Source organism: Saccopteryx leptura, chromosome 5 (genome assembly GCF_036850995.1).
Source record: "Saccopteryx leptura isolate mSacLep1 chromosome 5, mSacLep1_pri_phased_curated, whole genome shotgun sequence".
Taxonomy (NCBI): domain Eukaryota; kingdom Metazoa; phylum Chordata; class Mammalia; order Chiroptera; family Emballonuridae; genus Saccopteryx; species Saccopteryx leptura.
Genome location: NC_089507.1, coordinates 162,505,192 through 162,522,240, shown reverse-complemented (window position 1 = coordinate 162,522,240; position 17,049 = coordinate 162,505,192). Strand labels below are relative to the sequence as shown.

The 17,049-nt window shown below is 43.8% G+C and overlaps 2 protein-coding genes and 4 pseudogenes across 3 annotated transcripts in view; 3 read left to right on the top strand and 3 right to left on the bottom strand.

Moving 5' to 3' along the window:
• Positions 1-17,049, bottom strand: part of LOC136406420 (GTPase IMAP family member 9-like) — a 421,274-nt pseudogene that overhangs the window by 36,638 nt on the left and 367,587 nt on the right.
• The window catches only part of LOC136406404 (GTPase IMAP family member 7-like), a 243,511-nt gene that overhangs the window by 36,326 nt on the left and 190,136 nt on the right, over positions 1-17,049 (bottom strand). The gene's annotated exons all lie outside the window — the stretch shown is intronic.
• LOC136406407 (GTPase IMAP family member 5-like) overlaps positions 1-17,049 on the top strand; it is a 114,901-nt gene that overhangs the window by 3,541 nt on the left and 94,311 nt on the right. The gene's annotated exons all lie outside the window — the stretch shown is intronic.
• The window catches only part of LOC136405642 (GTPase IMAP family member 1-like), a 118,653-nt pseudogene that overhangs the window by 22,160 nt on the left and 79,444 nt on the right, over positions 1-17,049 (top strand).
• LOC136406414 (GTPase IMAP family member 7-like) lies at positions 614-3,634 on the top strand (annotated as a pseudogene).
• On the bottom strand, positions 7,217-8,288 carry LOC136405645 (GTPase IMAP family member 2-like; annotated as a pseudogene).

The following is a 17,049-nucleotide window of genomic DNA, read 5'->3' as shown; positions in this document are numbered from 1 at the left end:
TTCTGGAAGTTGAAGGGTCCTAGGAGGGAGAAATTAGGGGACCTGGACTTGAGGGGAGGAGAGAAAAGGGGTCACAGAGGCGGGGTGGGTGGCACCTTGGGCAAAGCAGAGGCAGCGACCGGGAAATAAGGGTCCGGGCTGCATGGAGCAGGGGCAGAAAAGGGGCAGACCACACAGTCTCAGACTTTATGCCATTTAAAGCTTGAAGTGGTCTTTCATGGAATCAGTAAGTGTGAGGTAAGAATCTAAGACCAGAAGACTTGGTTTGAGAGTACCTGATTATTTGAACTTGATATTTGCTTTAGACTTTGTTTGACATAGGTGGCTCTGTCTCAGTTTCATCAGAAAGTCTAATAGTCCGTATTTTAGCTATTAGCCACAGCTATAAGCCAATGACTGATTAGAAATGTTCCCTTTTTAAATTAAATTGATTAAGGTGACACATCTCATACTTAACAAGACACATGTGTGCTTACTGGTGCATCTCATGCATTTGCTGTTGTAACAGGGTTGCCTGATTACCCTTTCTTCTTCCTCAATAGGATATTAGTGTCCCCAAGGCAGGTTTTTTCAGCTCAAAGACAATTTAGATATTTCCTAGTCTAAACCCCTCTCCTGACTGAAGAAGAAGCCTGATCCCAGGGTGAGCAGGGACTCTCCAGGGGTACCCTCGTCTGTGATGACAGAGGACATCTAGATTGTAGTTTGTGGAATCCTTTCCATGATTTAGCAGAGAGAGGCTGTAACCCTAGTAGTGTGACATATGAGGTGGAGCAGGGTTGACCTGAACGAGGACTGGCCATTCTGGAGAAACAGTGCATGAGAAACCCTCCTGTGAACTCCCTGGGTACAGGCTTCCTGCCAGTTCTCCACTCAGCAAGAGTGTGGACCCCTTCCCTGCCCTCTCTCCATCTACCTCTGAACTGATGGGATTTTAGAATCACGGGCCTGAGGAGATACCAGGAAGAGGCGCCGTGTGCAGTGGTTAGGAGGGGACGTGCTGGTCAGACAGACTTGTAATTGGATTTCTGCTCTGCCTGGTACCTGTTAGCACTGAGACCTTGGGCAAGTGTCTCAGCATTTCGAGGACACATCAATGTTCTCATTTAAAAAGTGACAATATTTTTATTCAATCTTAAGAACTTAGTTTTTTTTAATTCTATTTATTAAATGAAATTTAACAGGGTGACATCGATCAATAAGAATACATAGCTTTTAGGTGATCAGCTCTACAGTGTTTGAACTGTTGATTGTCTTGTGTGCCCTTCACCCAAAGACAAATCATTCTCTGTCACTGTCTATTTGTCTTAAGTGTGATATTTTTATGTAACCACACTTACTAGTCCTTTTCCTCATTCTGTTTCAAATCTTAGAAATATCTTCCCTAGCACCAGCTTACAAAGAGTTTACCATGTTTGTTTTATTATTCATATGGATTCGATTTTATATGTAAAGTTCTCATCCACATGGCAGTTGAGTGGCGTGAGGCACAGGTGCCGACTTATCTTTTCTACGTGGTTCCACGGTTACCCCTTAGTCGCTCTACTAACCGTCTTTGACCTTATGGATGTGAGATGCTGCCCTCGGAATCTGTAACATAATGCAATTGAAGTGACTATAAGTGCATATATTATAATATAATTAAATTGGTCTATTTTAGAATTTTCAGTTTTCATTTCTCTGATCTCTCATTCGTGAGCCAAGATTGTACTGCTGTAATTACAGAAACTACGATGTGTGACTCCTGGTGGAGCTAGTCCAACCTCCTTGTATTTTTTTTCAATGGTGCCGGATAATTTTTTGTTTTCTTCATCCAAAGAATCTTTGTAACCCATTATTTTAACTTTATGACCCACTATTTAACTTTTTATTCTACTATTTATCACCTTCAGGGAAAAAAGAATGATGGCAAGAAAACTTTAACTTAGGTTATATAAAGTCATGTTAGGGAAGTATCCATTGATTTCAATCTTATAAAATACTTCCAACATGAGTCAGTGTTGAATTCAGACAATAGTCTTTTCTGAATGTAGATAATTTTCTTCCTCATCTATTAATGTGGGATGTGTTGTGACAACCAGTTTTCTCATTTTGAACCATCCTAGTATATCTATTGTAAAAGAAGTCATATTTAATCATGGTGTATTACATTATTTGATGTTCAGTAAATTATTTAGGATTTTGGTATTAATATTTCCAAGTGAGACATGTCTATATCTTTATTTATTGGTGAAGTCTTTGTTAGTTTCTGAGACCAATATTGTACTTGATTCATAGAGATAATTTTAAGATTCTATTCTTTCTTATATGAGCAGGATAAGCCTAAGTGGTTCTCAGATGATCAGATGTTTAAAGGTTAGATCAATGTCCTCCCCTTTGAAAATACCTACATCTTGTGCTCCTTTGTGGGAAAACGCTACTTTATTATTTCTTCCACAGGAACTGAGCTGTGTCATCTCTGCTCTCACTGGGGTCAATGTCATAGACTATTACATATTTTCAGGGAGGAAAGAATGAAGAAAAGAGGTTTAGGAATGGTGCCCTCTTACATAAGTTGACCATTTCCCCCTTTCCTTTCCTTCCTTAAGGTCTTGTGGGCACCTACACCCCAGAGCCTCTTGACAAGAACATGGCTGGCCATGAGGAGAAAACTCTGAGGATTGTCCTGCTGGGAAAAACAGGGAATGGGAAAAGTGCTACAGCAAACAGCATCCTTGGGAGAAGTGAATTTGATTCTAAGGCTGCTGCCCAAGCTGTTACCAAGGAGTGTCAGAGAGCAACGCAGAACTGGAAGGGGAGGAACCTTCTTGTCGTGGACACCCCAGGGCTCTTCGACACTAAGGAGACACTGATGAATACCTGTGAGGAAATCAGCCAGTATGTCCTCTTCTGCAGCCTTGGGCCTCATGCCATCATCCTGATTGTGCAGCTGGGCCACTTCAAAGAGGAAGAGTACAAAACAACTGCATTGATCAAGCACATCTTGGGGAGGCAGCCATGAAGTACATGATTGTCTTGTTCACGCTCAAAGATAATTTGGGGAAGGGTCAGAGCCTGAGTCAGTGTTTAAAAAAGGCTGACGTGGACCTAAGAAACATTATCCAGGAGTGTGGGAACCGCTGCTGTGCCTTTAATAACAGCCCAAGTGCCGACAAGGCTGAGAGGGAAGGTCAAGTGCAGGAGCTGATGGAGCTGATAGAGAAGATGGTGCAGGAGGAGCTGAGACGCTAGGCAGAGGCCTTGTAGATAATCTATGCTGATGAATTAGTGAAGGAAATTAAACTAGTAAAAGGGCTAAATATATCAGAACAAGAAAAGGAGGAAAAAATAAAATCTCTAAAGAAGAAATATGATGAACGCATTAAAAATATAAATGAAGGCCCTGGCTGGTTAGATCAGTGGTAGAGCATCGGCCTGGCGTGCAGAAGTCCCTGGTTCGATTCCCGGCCAGGACACACACAGGAGAAGCACCCATCTGCTTCTCCACTCCTCCCCCTCTCCTTCTTCTCTGTCTCTCTCTTCCCCTCCCGCAGCCAAGGCTCCATTGGAGTAAAGATGGCCCGGATGCTGGGGATGGCTCTGTGGCCTCTGCCTCAGCCGCTAGAGTGGCTCTGGTCACAACATAGCGGATGGGCAGAGCATCACCCCCTGGTGGGCATGCCTGGTGGATCCTGGTCGGGCGCATGCAAGAGTCTGTCTGCCTGTCTCTCCCCGTTTCCAGCTTCAGAAAAATACAAAATATTTATATATATATATATATATATATATATGAAGAAGCTGGAAGAAATACATTTAAAGAACCGTTAAGTGGTTTTTGCACTATACTTTAAAATATATGGGATGCATTTGGGAAATAAGATAAACTTTATTTTTTTTCTTCTTAATTTACTACAATTTGTTAAAATGGTAGGTTGTATTTTCAGAAGACGGCCATAACACTATCTATCCTACCTATTCTTCTTGTAATCTGAGCTTTTTATTCTTTCTGTGGAGTCTGTATCCCCTGCCTTTAAATTCGATGAGCTTTGTGACTATTTTTCATAAATAGTGGGAGGTTGTGGTTTCTGAGGTGAGATTAGGGACAAGTCCTCCTTGTTCTCTTGGGATGCTTGCCCTTGGGCCTTGGCCACCATGTTGTGAGGAAGCCCACGTGGCCCGTGGGGGGGCCCCATGAAGAGGACTTGGAGATTCTGGCCCACTCCCCCCGCTGTTCTTACATCAGCCAGCAGAGCCTACATGGCCGCCATGCACTGGAGGCAACAGGGACATGAGTTCTCCCGCTGCCAACTGAGCACTGCAGATGTAGCCACAGAGAACAAGGAGGAGCCGCCTATCACGTCCTGCTCCGCCCTCAGATTCCAGTGAAAATAAATGCTTGTTGTTTGCAACCACAAATTTTGGGGTTGTTTGTTACACAGTGATAGCTTACCTGAAGCATCTTCTCCACTCATTCCTCCCACCCTATCCCCACAATGCCAGCACACTTAAGAAGTGACAATATTGGCATACTCTGACAATAAATATATCACTGAGTTCACAGACTAGAGTTAGGAAGATTCAGATAAGAACTCCTGCACATGCCTAGCGTTAGCATCACTAGTGATGCACGTGGTTACAGTCTACATCTCTGAGTGCTGTGTTAGGGAAGCAGCCGGCATCTCCAGCAAGATGCTGTGCCGTCCATGAGGCCTGGAAGTCGCTAAATTCTCTTACTGTTTTCACTTGACTTTTCCCCAAATCCCTGATTAAGTGGCTATCCCTGCTGCTATAATCCTCATGGATATATTTAAATGATAGCCACTTACTTTGATACTAATCATGTGCCCAGTATTTCCTTGGGTCAGCCCATGACCATCTCCAGATGTGTGTGTGTGTCTGTGTGTCATTAGTGGGCATAATTGGTTTCATTGTTGAAAGAACAGGGGCAGCCAGCACGCAGTGAAGTCACCCACCTGTGAAGAATGCACTGACCTCTTGGTGCTCAGAAGGAGAACCGAAAATGCCAAAGGAGCCCCAAAAAGGGTACTGGGAATAGAGGAAGGACTTCAGAGAAGAGGGATGACCTTGAATCAACATATGAGTTTAAAAGAGCAGCCTCTCTCAACTCATTATAAAAAAATATAAAAAATAAATATCTAAGTAAGAGGGTTTGAGGCAGGGGTCAGGAATCTTTTTGGCTGAGAGTGCCAAAAAATTGTGTTGTCCTGGAGGACAGCTGTGATTGGCTTCTGCCACCAGCATCCATGAATATGAGCAGTAGGAAATGAATGGATTGTAATACATGAGAATGTTTTATATTTTTAACGTTCTTATTTTTTTTTATTAAAGATTTGTCTGTGAGCCAGATGCAGCCATTCAAAAGAGCCACATCTGCCTCACGAGCCATAGGTTCCCGACCCCTGGTTTGGGGAGATTAGGTTTTGTCTTTCAGAAATGTGGCATGAAAAGGTCAGAGAGGAGATGGTAACACTTATTCTGTGACACTGAGGAAGTTTTGGAATCTAATTTTTCTGGGTGATTCTACATCGGTGACCAAAGCTGCAGCTACTAAGTTTTCCCTGGACATTCAGCAGCCGAGGGAGACTTGGGGGCGCTGTGAGAACCAGAAAATTGGCTCAGCAACTTAGGGGACCACTTAGGGTGGTTGTCCTAGGAGACAAGCAAGAAGAGAACTGGAATGTCGGTTTCAGAAGTTGGAAACGAAACACATGTCCCAGGTGATGCATTGAGCCTCTGACTCTGCTCTCAGAAGCCATATCACTGTCCTGTCCCAGCATTTCTGATGTGGTCAGTGTGCTGGGGAGACTGGGATACTGCCTCCTGATCCTGATGTCCCAACCCTAAAGCTGCGGTTTCCCAAAGCAAATGCTTCCCCAATCGGTCATCACTTCATGCAGTGGGACATTATATGCTCCCTGAGACCAGAGCACAGTGCACAGCATCCTCAGTCAGCCTCCCCAGGCTCAGGACAGTGACACCCCACACGGACACTCAGATGCTCCCCAGAGAGCAGACTCCAGACCTTTCCCTGACATCTTGTGCTCCCACACCTGTGATGGGTCAGCCTCCCTCACATCCTGTCCTATTCCTGCCTGTGCCACACCGTCCACTCCAAATCCCAGCCCTTCAAATCGGCCACCTGGGTACTGCAGGGGACTGCATTCTCTCCTGTTGACTTCCCACAAGGTAAGTCACGGGAGAGGTGGGCTGAATACCTTGTCTCTCGCCAGAAGACCTAGATGACAGCTGGCCTGGTCCTCAATGCAACGGTGCTCCTGTCTCTGCAGGAACTCTCCTCCCTCATCCGCATGCCTCCTGTAATGTTCACCCCACCCCTGGGCCTTATGTGATTAGTTGTTTTGTGTATAAAAATTAACACATGCCCCTGAGGAACACCAGATGTGTGACTGTGTCTGTGTGTCATTAGTGGGCATAATTTGTTTCATTTTTGAAAGAAAAGAATTAAAGATGTGATTTCAGGAACTTTACAGGTTACCCATTATTGTTTTTATATTCGGTAGAAATTTTATCTTCATTTAATTCAGTAAAAATCATAGCATTTTTAAAAAGAAAATTAGTATCCAAGAACATAAAACTTGCTTTAAATATTTGCAAATGGGTGAAATTTTATGTTTAAAGTTTTCAAAAAGTTTTTTTATTTTTTTTTATTTATTTTTTATTTTTTTTCATTTTTTTTTTTTTTCTGAAGCTGGAAACGGGGAGAGACAGTCAGACAGACTCCCGCATGCGCCCGACCGGGATCCACCCGGCACGCCCACCAAGGGCTACGCTCTGCCCACCAGGGGGCGATAATCTGCCCATCCTGGGGGTCGCCATGTTGCGACCAGAGCCACTCTAGCGCCTGAGGCAGAGGCCACAGAGCCATCCCCAGCGCCCGGGCCATCTTTGCTCCAATGGAGCCTTGGCTGCGGGAGGGGAAGAGAGAGACAGAGAGGAAAGCGCGGCGGAGGGGTGGAGAAGCAAATGGGCGCTTCTCCTGTGTGCCCTGGCCGGGAATCGAACCGGGTCCTCCGCACGCTAGGCCGACGCTCTACCGCTGAGCCAACCGGCCAGGGCAAAAAGTTTTTTTATTATTTTTCAAAACAAACATTAAAATTTAAAATAATGTGCTCTTTAATAAATGAAGTGCTGCTAAGGTTTAAACTGATCACAGCATCCAAAGCCTTGACTGACGTCAGGTACCGCAGAGTATAGAGGTGGTCCAGTGACTCACCCTCTATATCACAGTGATAGTTACTGGTCCATCACTGTCCTCCAGGACTCTTGCATTCGGAACAATGTTCCGTCCAGGAATTAGCATTAATTTTCTGAGCACAGTTAACGATCAGCTACAAACCAAACTGCACAAGCTACAGAGCAAGCACTAAAAAAACCCTGCTTATTCTGAGCAATACAAAAAATAACAGAATTATCAATTTGACAAACACCTGAATATAAAATAGAATGCACACTAATATTTTGTCTAGGACTCTTTTTAAGCAATTCTCTTTGGCCCCAGTTGTGCGACGTCTCTGAGTTTCCATGTGCTGTATAAGAGCCCCTCTGAAATCCTCTACTCTTTCCTCTGACTGCTCGGGCCCACATGCTAGTCCTGTCACTAGGCGGTATAGCTTATTGGTGTAGTGGGCCCCCCTCTTCTCCATCATTAGACCCTCAATCACACCCATTAGCTCCCCCACTTGGTCAGCCCGCTCACTCCCTCTCACCTGGTTGTTAAAGGCACACGCTCATCCCCCACACGCTGCCACCAGCGTGAGTAGGGCTTTATTGTCTGAGTCCTGGATGTACTCCATCAGGGAGCCTCCAGCGAGGTCTTCGTTGTGGGTGAAGAGGACAGTTGTGTGTCCCAGGGCATCCTCTCCAAAGAGCTCCCGCACCCTCTGTGTGGCCTGCTGGTCCTGGCTGGTGAATCGGCCCAGCTGTGACACCAGGAGTAGCACGTGGGGTCTCAGGGCCGAGAGCAGGTAGCACCTGTGCACCTCTGTGTGCAGGGCATCAGAGTGGCCGGGCCCAGAAAACATGTCTGGCGTGTCAATCAGGACCAGCTCTCTGTTGCCCCAGCTGCCTGGACTGGCGCTGCAGTTCTCAGTGTAGGGCTGAGCGCACAGCTGGGACGCAAACGCTCCTTTCCCCAGGACGCTGTTTCCAGTGGCACATTTCCAGGTTTCTGTTCTGCCCCCCAGGATGATCCTCAGCTCTGACCCCAGCCGGGCTGGTTCTTCATACAGAGCCCTGTTAAGCACAAGAGCGATTACACTACTGATCATGCCGATGGAATATTTTTAGTAATCAGAGGTTATCCTCACTCATGGAAAAGATATTCTCGCGATATTTTGCATTTGGGAAATAGAAGCTAGCTTCATGGCCAAATAAAAGAAGTTAATCACGGTTTTAAACATATGGATTTCTCTAGGACTGCAGCGTATTACCACGTTGGATCGTAAAAAACATCCTTGCGTGGGAGGTGTGGGGCAGGGGTTAAGAGCGGGACTTAGAAACGGTGTCATCATGCCTGGCCTGCCTGAATCACTCCGCCTGGCCCTCTGGAAGACCAGGTTTCTGGGAACTGGAGGTGCAGAGCCAAGACTGCGGGTTGCACCCCTAGGTGAGTTAAGCACCCAGACTGTGTTCCAAGGCCAGGGAGCGCTCCCCTTATTGGCTGGGCAGGGGTGTGGTCGTAACAGCCAATATAATGGCTGGACCAGTGATATATTGGAACAGGCAGTGTAAAACGATTCTTCCTTATGAATAAATAGCTAATAGCTTGCATTCTGCTTAGAGAGGATAGCGTGACTTTTATATCAAATAGGCACAGATTATGGCAAATTAAGCACGCACACTAAAAGTCACTTTCTTACCTGAGTAACTGCTTTCATTTTGGTCCATCGCTGCTCCTGAGGGACAGAGAGACCGGAGACCAAGAAAAGAGCAACAACAACCTATTAATTTTTAGTTCTGAACCATGCAAATCCTTATATGCCGAGGGCACGTTCACAGCCGTGCCTCCTTTGTTTACACATAGCTGGCCAGGTGCATGGAAAGAGGCTGACTCCCTGTGTTTTAAAGAGAAATTGAGTTACTCCAGGGGTTGAACTTCATGGACCAAACTGACAAGGCACAGAACACCCATGGCCACAGGTTAAAGCCCCAATTCTTCCTGTTGAGCGCGATTTATTGGCGTTAGACTAAGAAAACTCTCTCTGCCAGTAATATGTAAACTAAATCTCATGAAGTTTACAGTTCCTGGAAGCTGGCTTCACGTAAGCCCAAGGAAGTCATCTAAACCATTTCCCTTAAAATAGGGCGAATTTACTCTTTAAAAAACTGGAGGGGGTAGGGGACACAGCCTGGAAACTAGAAATCAATAGAGCAGAAGTTTCCCGGAAGGTGGGCTTACCTGATTTATTGATAAAAGACACAGACGGTGACCTCCCAGCTCAGCGCCAAAAGCAAAAGAAAACAGAAACCCAGGTCAGTCTTCTTCCTCTGTTCCCTCCACTGAGCTTCCCCACCACAGAAGAGCCCCACCGTGTGTCAGTCTGACATTCCCACTTATGCCACATAAGCAAAATAACGAAGTTCACGTGGGAGGTGTAATCAGGAGTGATTTGCTGTCCTGTGGACCGACTATCGTTTCTTGTCAATAGAGAAAATGACTTCAGCTGGACAGGGAAGCCAGGCAGGCCCCCGGGAAAGCTGGTCTATTCAGTTCCTTCCCATTGGGGCTGCGTCCTTGCCAGCACACGTGTGCCTAAATGCCAAGGCGCCCTGAGAAGTAAGTCAACTTCATCACTAGCAGCCAGTGTTCTGAAAGCAGTCACATGGGTGATGAGGGAAGGCATGGGTCAGGGGACACCTCTGATAGGGGACAGCACAGAGTGAGACAGAGGGGGCGCCTGACATAATCTGTTTTGTCCCAGTCAGATGGAGAGTGACAGTCACCAACCCTCACAGCCATGTGAAATGGCTCACTCTTGGCTTTTCTGGAAGCCCTGTCTCCCTTTCCTGTCCAGCCCTGTCATTCCAGGGAACACACCTCTTGGGGGTGATGATCTAGATGGTGTCTACAGTAATAGCTGGGAATGTCTACACTCAGGACAATCAAATCAAAGAGTCAAGGGGAGATCCTTCAAATGTTCTTGTTCCTTGTTTATCTGATGGTCATTGCAGCAGGGGAGAGAGAATAGGGGATTTAGATTGTCTTTAAATTCACAGGCCAGCAGTAACATGTGTTCCTCTGTAGCCAACCTTCCATGAGGAGTAATCGCAGGGTCCTGACCTCACTACCAGAGAGACCTGGATGTGTGTGAACACCACTCTGTCACACACTGTATCACTTTGTCTTGAATTCTTCTGGTCCTTCACTGGGCAGTCCCTTCAGTGTGCTTAAAGTGCAACACAACATAGTCAACTCTTGCTTAGTATCAGTAATCTGTCCCTAAAAATACAGCATTGTGTGTCAAAGTACTAACAGGAACCTATTTCCTAAGTTTATATGTAAAACAAATATAATGCAATCTATGTCAAACCAAAGCTCATCAATTTTCTGCATCATATATCATATAAAATTCACAAAGCAGCTATTGAACTTTTTTAAATACTAAAATCTTAAAACATTGCTTTCCTCAATATCAAAAAATATTTTTGGTTTAAAAAACATACCCTGTTTGGATGGCTAGTATCATAAGGAAAGAGATCAGTGTTGGTACAGCGTGGTGACTGTAGTTGTAGCACCATATGTGGTGTGTACTTGAAATTCGCTAAGACAGCCGGTGTTAAGGGTTCTCACACACACAAATAAGGTAACTATATGAGGTGATGGGTGTGTGAATCAACTTGATGGTGATGCTCATGTCACAAGGTATGTGTATATCAAACCATCACATTGTACACTCGGAATATATAGCTTTATTTGTCTATCATGCCTCAATAAAGCTGGAGGAAAAAGCAAAAATAAATAAATAAATAAATAAATAAATAAATAGGCAGCAAGTGAAGCTGGTGAGGAACCAGAACATCGTTGGTGAGAGTGTTAAATATAAAGCGTTCTGGGGAAATGTCTGGCATTTTCTATGTCCCTTATCAGAGGATTAATCATGTCTTTCAGCACACAGAACACATACATTTCTTGCCAGCTTTATTCCTGAGAATCTAACTTTTGTGTTGTTTTTCTAAATTAAAATTTTTCCTTTCACCTCTTCTCTAAAGGGTTTTTATTTTGCATGAAGAAATACATAAATTTTGATAAATTAATTTTACAACTGGCTAATTTACTTATTTCAGTATTTCTAAAAATAATAGTGGGCTTTTTTTCATTATCTTGGGGCTTGTAGGTTTATCACAGACACAGTTGCAAGCAAAGATATTTTATACTCCTTTCCAAAAATATACATTTCATTGCTTTTTCTTGTATCTGAGGTGTACATTTTAGAAAATGCCTTTTAAGGTGAATTGAAATAATTCTATGAATTGTTTTTCTCTTAACCTATTAACATTATCATTTGTGTTAGAGAGTTTCCCAATACAGGTGAGATGTCTGTGTAAGGATGTGAAAGGTTGGCCTCCAAGGGATGCAGGCTATTGTGATGGAGGTAAGTATGTATGATGTTTATCAGGGAGTCCTCTCAGAACTGACACTTAGGAAGGAACCCAGGACTGGGCAGAGGACAGTTAAACTGCGACACCGTCTCAATAAATGCCCATCCTCCAGAAGCGTTAAGTTTGGATAGATATTCAGAATGAAGATGAGTGGGCTAGGCTTTATAATTTCATGTACCAGTCATTGGGTGTCAATTTCCCCTGGCAAGGACACTTGATACTTGACCTACAGAAAACATCTCTCCTCAGCAGAAGGCAATTTCCAATTTCTGGACAGGGCTGATAGCTCCAGCAGCTGGAGGAATAGGACCTTTTGTTTTTGTATCCTTCCTTTAGGTTTGGAGACTCAAACATTGCTTCTCTTGCCTCCTGAATAGAAGTCCCAACAGAGTGTTAAAGACCCCCTGATGGAATTTCTCCCTGCCAGGTGTCTCCTCCTGTCCTTTCTGAACACTGGCCTGTGCCCATTAGAGGAACACTGTCTCTGTATCTTATCTCTTCTAGTGATGTGAGGACAGCATTAGGGGAGGGTAAGATAAAAGATGGAGGGAGGGAGGAAGGAGCAGGCATGGCTGAGTGAGGGGAAGGGAGGAAGGAACAGGCATGGCTGAGTGAGAGGGCCTTTTCACATTCCTGTATGGAATTTACAAGTCACTGTATTCTCATGGTTCAAGGCTATGCTGGAAAATGGCTCAAGCCAAAAAAAGTAAACCGCGGACCTTTTGAGAATCCACATTAAGATGTATTTGACAACTGTTCTGTGTAAAATATTTATTTATAATGCAGAAATGTTGAATAGAATTTTCTGTGATGATAGTAGTTTTCAATATCTACATTGTTCAATATGGTAGGTCGCCACTAGTCAGATGTGACTACTGAGCCCTTGATTTTTGACTGGTGTGATGGAGACAATAAATTATACATTTTATTTCATCTTAATTCATATAATTAAATGGCCTCATGTGGCTAGTGGGTACCATATTGGACAGCTAGTTATCATGTATATGAGTTTTAATAAGATGGTAGAAGACACTGTGTCTGTTGAAGAAGAGGGTACACAAGTTCAATATGTCCATAGACAGATAGATATAGATAAAGATGTAGATACAGATATATAAGTATAGATCAGGGGTCTCAAACTCAACTCAGCATGTGGGCCGCAGAGCAAGATCACAGCCGTTCGGCGGGCTGCACTAGGTCTACAAAAGGCAACTGTTACGCAACACTTTTCTCACTGCAGTTGAAAACAAAAAAAAAATCAGTACAACAAGCACAATCGTACATGCAGTTTACTCAGTGTCACAAAACGACCAGAAACTGTAGTTCGCATCACAACTGCTGTTAACTAAGCTAATATCTAGCTAGGATGCTAGAGAAATGAAAAATACAAGTAGGCCCCTAGGCTTACTTAATTTTATCCAAAATATTTTGAACTTCGTGGATTAGTCTGCGGGCCGCACAAAATTGTTCGGCGGGCCGCATGCGGCCCGTGGGCTGCAAGTTTGAGACCCCTGGTATAGATGATATAGATATAGATATGAATGATGAGAAAATGCAAAGTAGATGATACAAATTAATTCAACACCAAATATTCTAAACACCAGGGTGGGGAACTTTTTACTGATGAGTTGAAAATTGCAGGGGCCTCTTTTTGGCCTGAGTAGATGATTGCCCTGTTAACCAGTCTTCAACGCACTATTATATTTTGGAATCACTAAAATTATGGTGGGTAGTCAAGCTCAAGGAAGCCCTTACTACAGTATGAATATTTGTGATAAACAACTCCCCAAAATGCATCGTTTGGATTCAAAATGGACTCCTGCAAATGGACCATGTCAGACCAGTACAAACCTGACAGGACCATGTCTTGTGCCCATCTGGGTAGCTTTATTGATGTCCACTTCGACATCTGCCTCCACCACTTCTTCCCCCACACCACACACAGCCTTAGTGCACGGAAACAGAATAATGGCGATTGTGGTTAATGTGAGTTGGGGAAGAACCCTGGCCGTGACCTTTTCAACAGTTTTGAAGTGAGCCCACAGAGATGTTCACCCCAACCTGTTTCCTGAGAGCTTCCTCTGTGCTCAGGAACCTACTGCCCTCTTATCCCCCCCCCACTACTTCCTGCTGAAGGACCCTGTGGTGTTTGCTTCACGTTCTCTCTGAGTTCAACTATGTCTTGAGCAGAACTTGGTTTCTGGATGTTTTTGCCAAGAATGAAAAACAATGGTTTCTGGTTCAGTTTGTGACGGGAAACTATAGACCCAGGGCCATTACTGAGACACGCTCTGTCCTCCCAGGGCTCAGGGAGCTGCCTTATCTGGTGTGATCTGAAGGGACTGACACCCCTCTGCTCATATAGGCCCTTGCAGCCCACTGTTTGTAAGCGGCCATTCATCTCTTTCAAGTAAAAGTTTTCCACCAAGACGGTGTGTAGGCAAAGAAAACGCACAAGGAGAGACTGAGTTAGAGGGCAACAAAGCCGAGTACACACCCAAGTAGTTTGAGCGAAGAGTGAGAGTCACATCTTCAAATAGCAGGTATTGGCCAGAAGATTCCTTTGGTGTAATCACACCCCACTGCTCTCAGATGTGCAGTTTATTTGAAAAACAGAGGAGACCTGTAGGTCTAACATGCTACCAGGTCCTGGGTTTGAACATTATTCCCTGAATAATAGAGATTGATCAACTTGCTCTCTTGCTAACTTGGTTCTTTCCTCCTGCCTCAAACCCTTCCACACTTTTAGAACCTCTGGTCCAGTGCACAGTAAGTCTGCAAAGAAGCTAATCGTACTAGTTTCCATGACTCTGGGGACCATCAGAGTAAGTGGACCATTTACATAAACTCTAAGAACAGTCAGAAGTCTCTGATGTTCCTGGCACGTGGAAGAGGATGGTGTAAGGGGAAAAAGAAAAAGAAACCAATCCAGCTCCATCTCTACAGGTGTCTTCATCTATTGCAAAGAAGACAAATACCAACCCACCTGGAAAAATGGAGTCTAACAGGCAGTGTCTGATTGACAGGTGGAGGAGGATTGGTCAATGATCTCCAGTTGTCTTGGAGGAGATCACAGAGGACATGTTCACTGAAGAGTGGGGACATTTAGATATGTGAGGAGCTTTAGGGGACAAATAGACTGGTGGAAGGAAACAGCATGAATGACAGCTTAAAGGTAGAGATAAGAAGTGCATGGTGGGGAAAAGTAGACACCTCTTCCATTTATTTAAATCTGGTGAAACACAGTGTTTTCTATCTTACTCTCATTGAACATTGACAACAACACTGGGAAGAAGGATATTTATAATATCCATTTCTAAATAAGTCAAATAAGTTCAGGAGAATAAGTTCCTTGCCCAAAGTGACACAGAGAATGAGTGTGGGGCCAGAGACTGGACTGTAACTTCCAGGACCCCAAGCTTAGTGCTGTCACCTTATCAGGTAGCAAAAGAGAAGGAGTTGGGACTGTGAAGAAAGTTTGCAGCCTGATTTAAATCTGCCAATTTTAGGCCAAGAACTGTGAACTGACATATAGAACCAGTAGTCTCTTAAGCAACAGAGATGTGACCAACCTGAGTTACGTGACCTTGGCGTGGTCAGTGTAGATTAAATTAAAGAAGCAGAGTGGACAACAGGGAAGTTACTTTGCACCTGCATGAACTCCCCTTTCTCTTCCTTTGGCTACCCCTCTCTGGTTCCCTACAGGGAGTGTTTTACTTACCCACTGTGAGTCTGAGCCTCTCCCCCACTTATCCCTCTCCTGTTTCTCTTCCCTTTCTCTCTTGCACAATATTCTTTCAACAATCCTGGTTGCCGTTCTTTCCCCATGACATCAGGTCATCGGCAGGACCCAAACTTTCCAAACATCCCCTTCCACCCCCATCTTGGCTGGAGGTCCTGACCAATTCCAGAACTCATGGGTCCCAAAGGTCACAAAGAATGGAGGAGAGGCTCTGGATTTTCTGGAAAGATCACTTTAGACTCTCTGGCCAGGGTGCTCTTCAGAGACTGACCCACCCAAAGTGCAGGCATGCCCTACAGCAGGCAGTGCCCAGTCCATTCCCAGTTTCTCCCACTTCCTGGGTTGAGCACCTCAGTGGAGGAATTTGTTCCAGAGGTTGAATTAATCTGGAGATAAAGCTATAATTTCATGTTCTGAGAGGTGGAGGAAGTTTCAGGGTTCAGGCCAACTGTCAAGCCAGGGTGGTCAGAGATGGTGGCAAGACCCCCCTTTTGTGTAGGCATGACTTGCTGGGGATGAGATGTCCTCACACAATGCCACAGTCCAGTCTTCCTCCTGGAGTTGAGTGGCATTGGGGAGGAGGGACCCTGGCTTAGCGTCATGCTTGGTAGGGCTGGTGGACATTTCTCAGTGACTGTATCTCATGAGATTATGTCCTTGTGGAAATTGGCTGTACTTATAGGTGTATTTACATCTGCAACTTAGAACCGAGTTTCCTCTTGAGTATGAAAGAAAAAAATTTCAGGGGCTTTAAAAATTATCTAAATTGAATTAATTCTTCAATGCACTAAAAAATTACTGCCATTTTTGTGATAGTTTTTCTTTTCTCATATATTACATACTTTATCTATGTGCTTGTGTGTTCCATCTCCTTTTTTCAATTTTAAGTTTTTGTTTTAGAATAATGTACACTGAAGGAAGGGCTTGTGTAAGTTTGCAGCTCTCTGAATTGTCACAAACTGAACACAACTGAGGAGTCAGCACTCAGGTAAAGAAACAGAACGTTGTTCCCTCCAGCAGTGACCTCGGGCTGGACTTCTAATAGAATAGATTAATTCTAGCTGTTATTGTTCTTTATTTAAATGTAATCATGGGCTTTGTATTCTTTGGTATCTGACTTTATTTCTTTTTGGCTTATCATCACATTTTGAGATTTGTCCACATTATATATAATACGTAGCAATAGATAGTGTATTCTCACTGCTATATACTATTTTATTGTGTGACTATAACCCAATTTTTATATATAATTAATGATATATCATTTATATAATTATATCATTTATATAATTAACCAAATTTCTATGGGCTTTATTTGTTTAGTTTTTATTTTTAAATATTTTCCAGCTATTTTATTTTATTTTATTTTCTGGCTTTATTGAGGTAAAATTTTCTGTATTGAATACACAATGTAATTCTATGCAGCCAATAAAAAGAATAAAATCTTACTGTTTGCAACAACATGGATGGACCTAGAGGATATTACGCTAAGTGAAATAAACCAGACAGAGGAAGGCAGATACGATAGTTTTGCTTTTATGTGAAATCTACAGAACAAAATAAACAAACAAAACAGAAAGAGACTCATAGATACAGAGGACAAACAGTTGTCAGAGGGGAAGGAGTTTGGGGGTTGAGTGTAGTAGGTGAAGGAATTGAGAAGTACAGATCGGTAGTGACAGAATTGT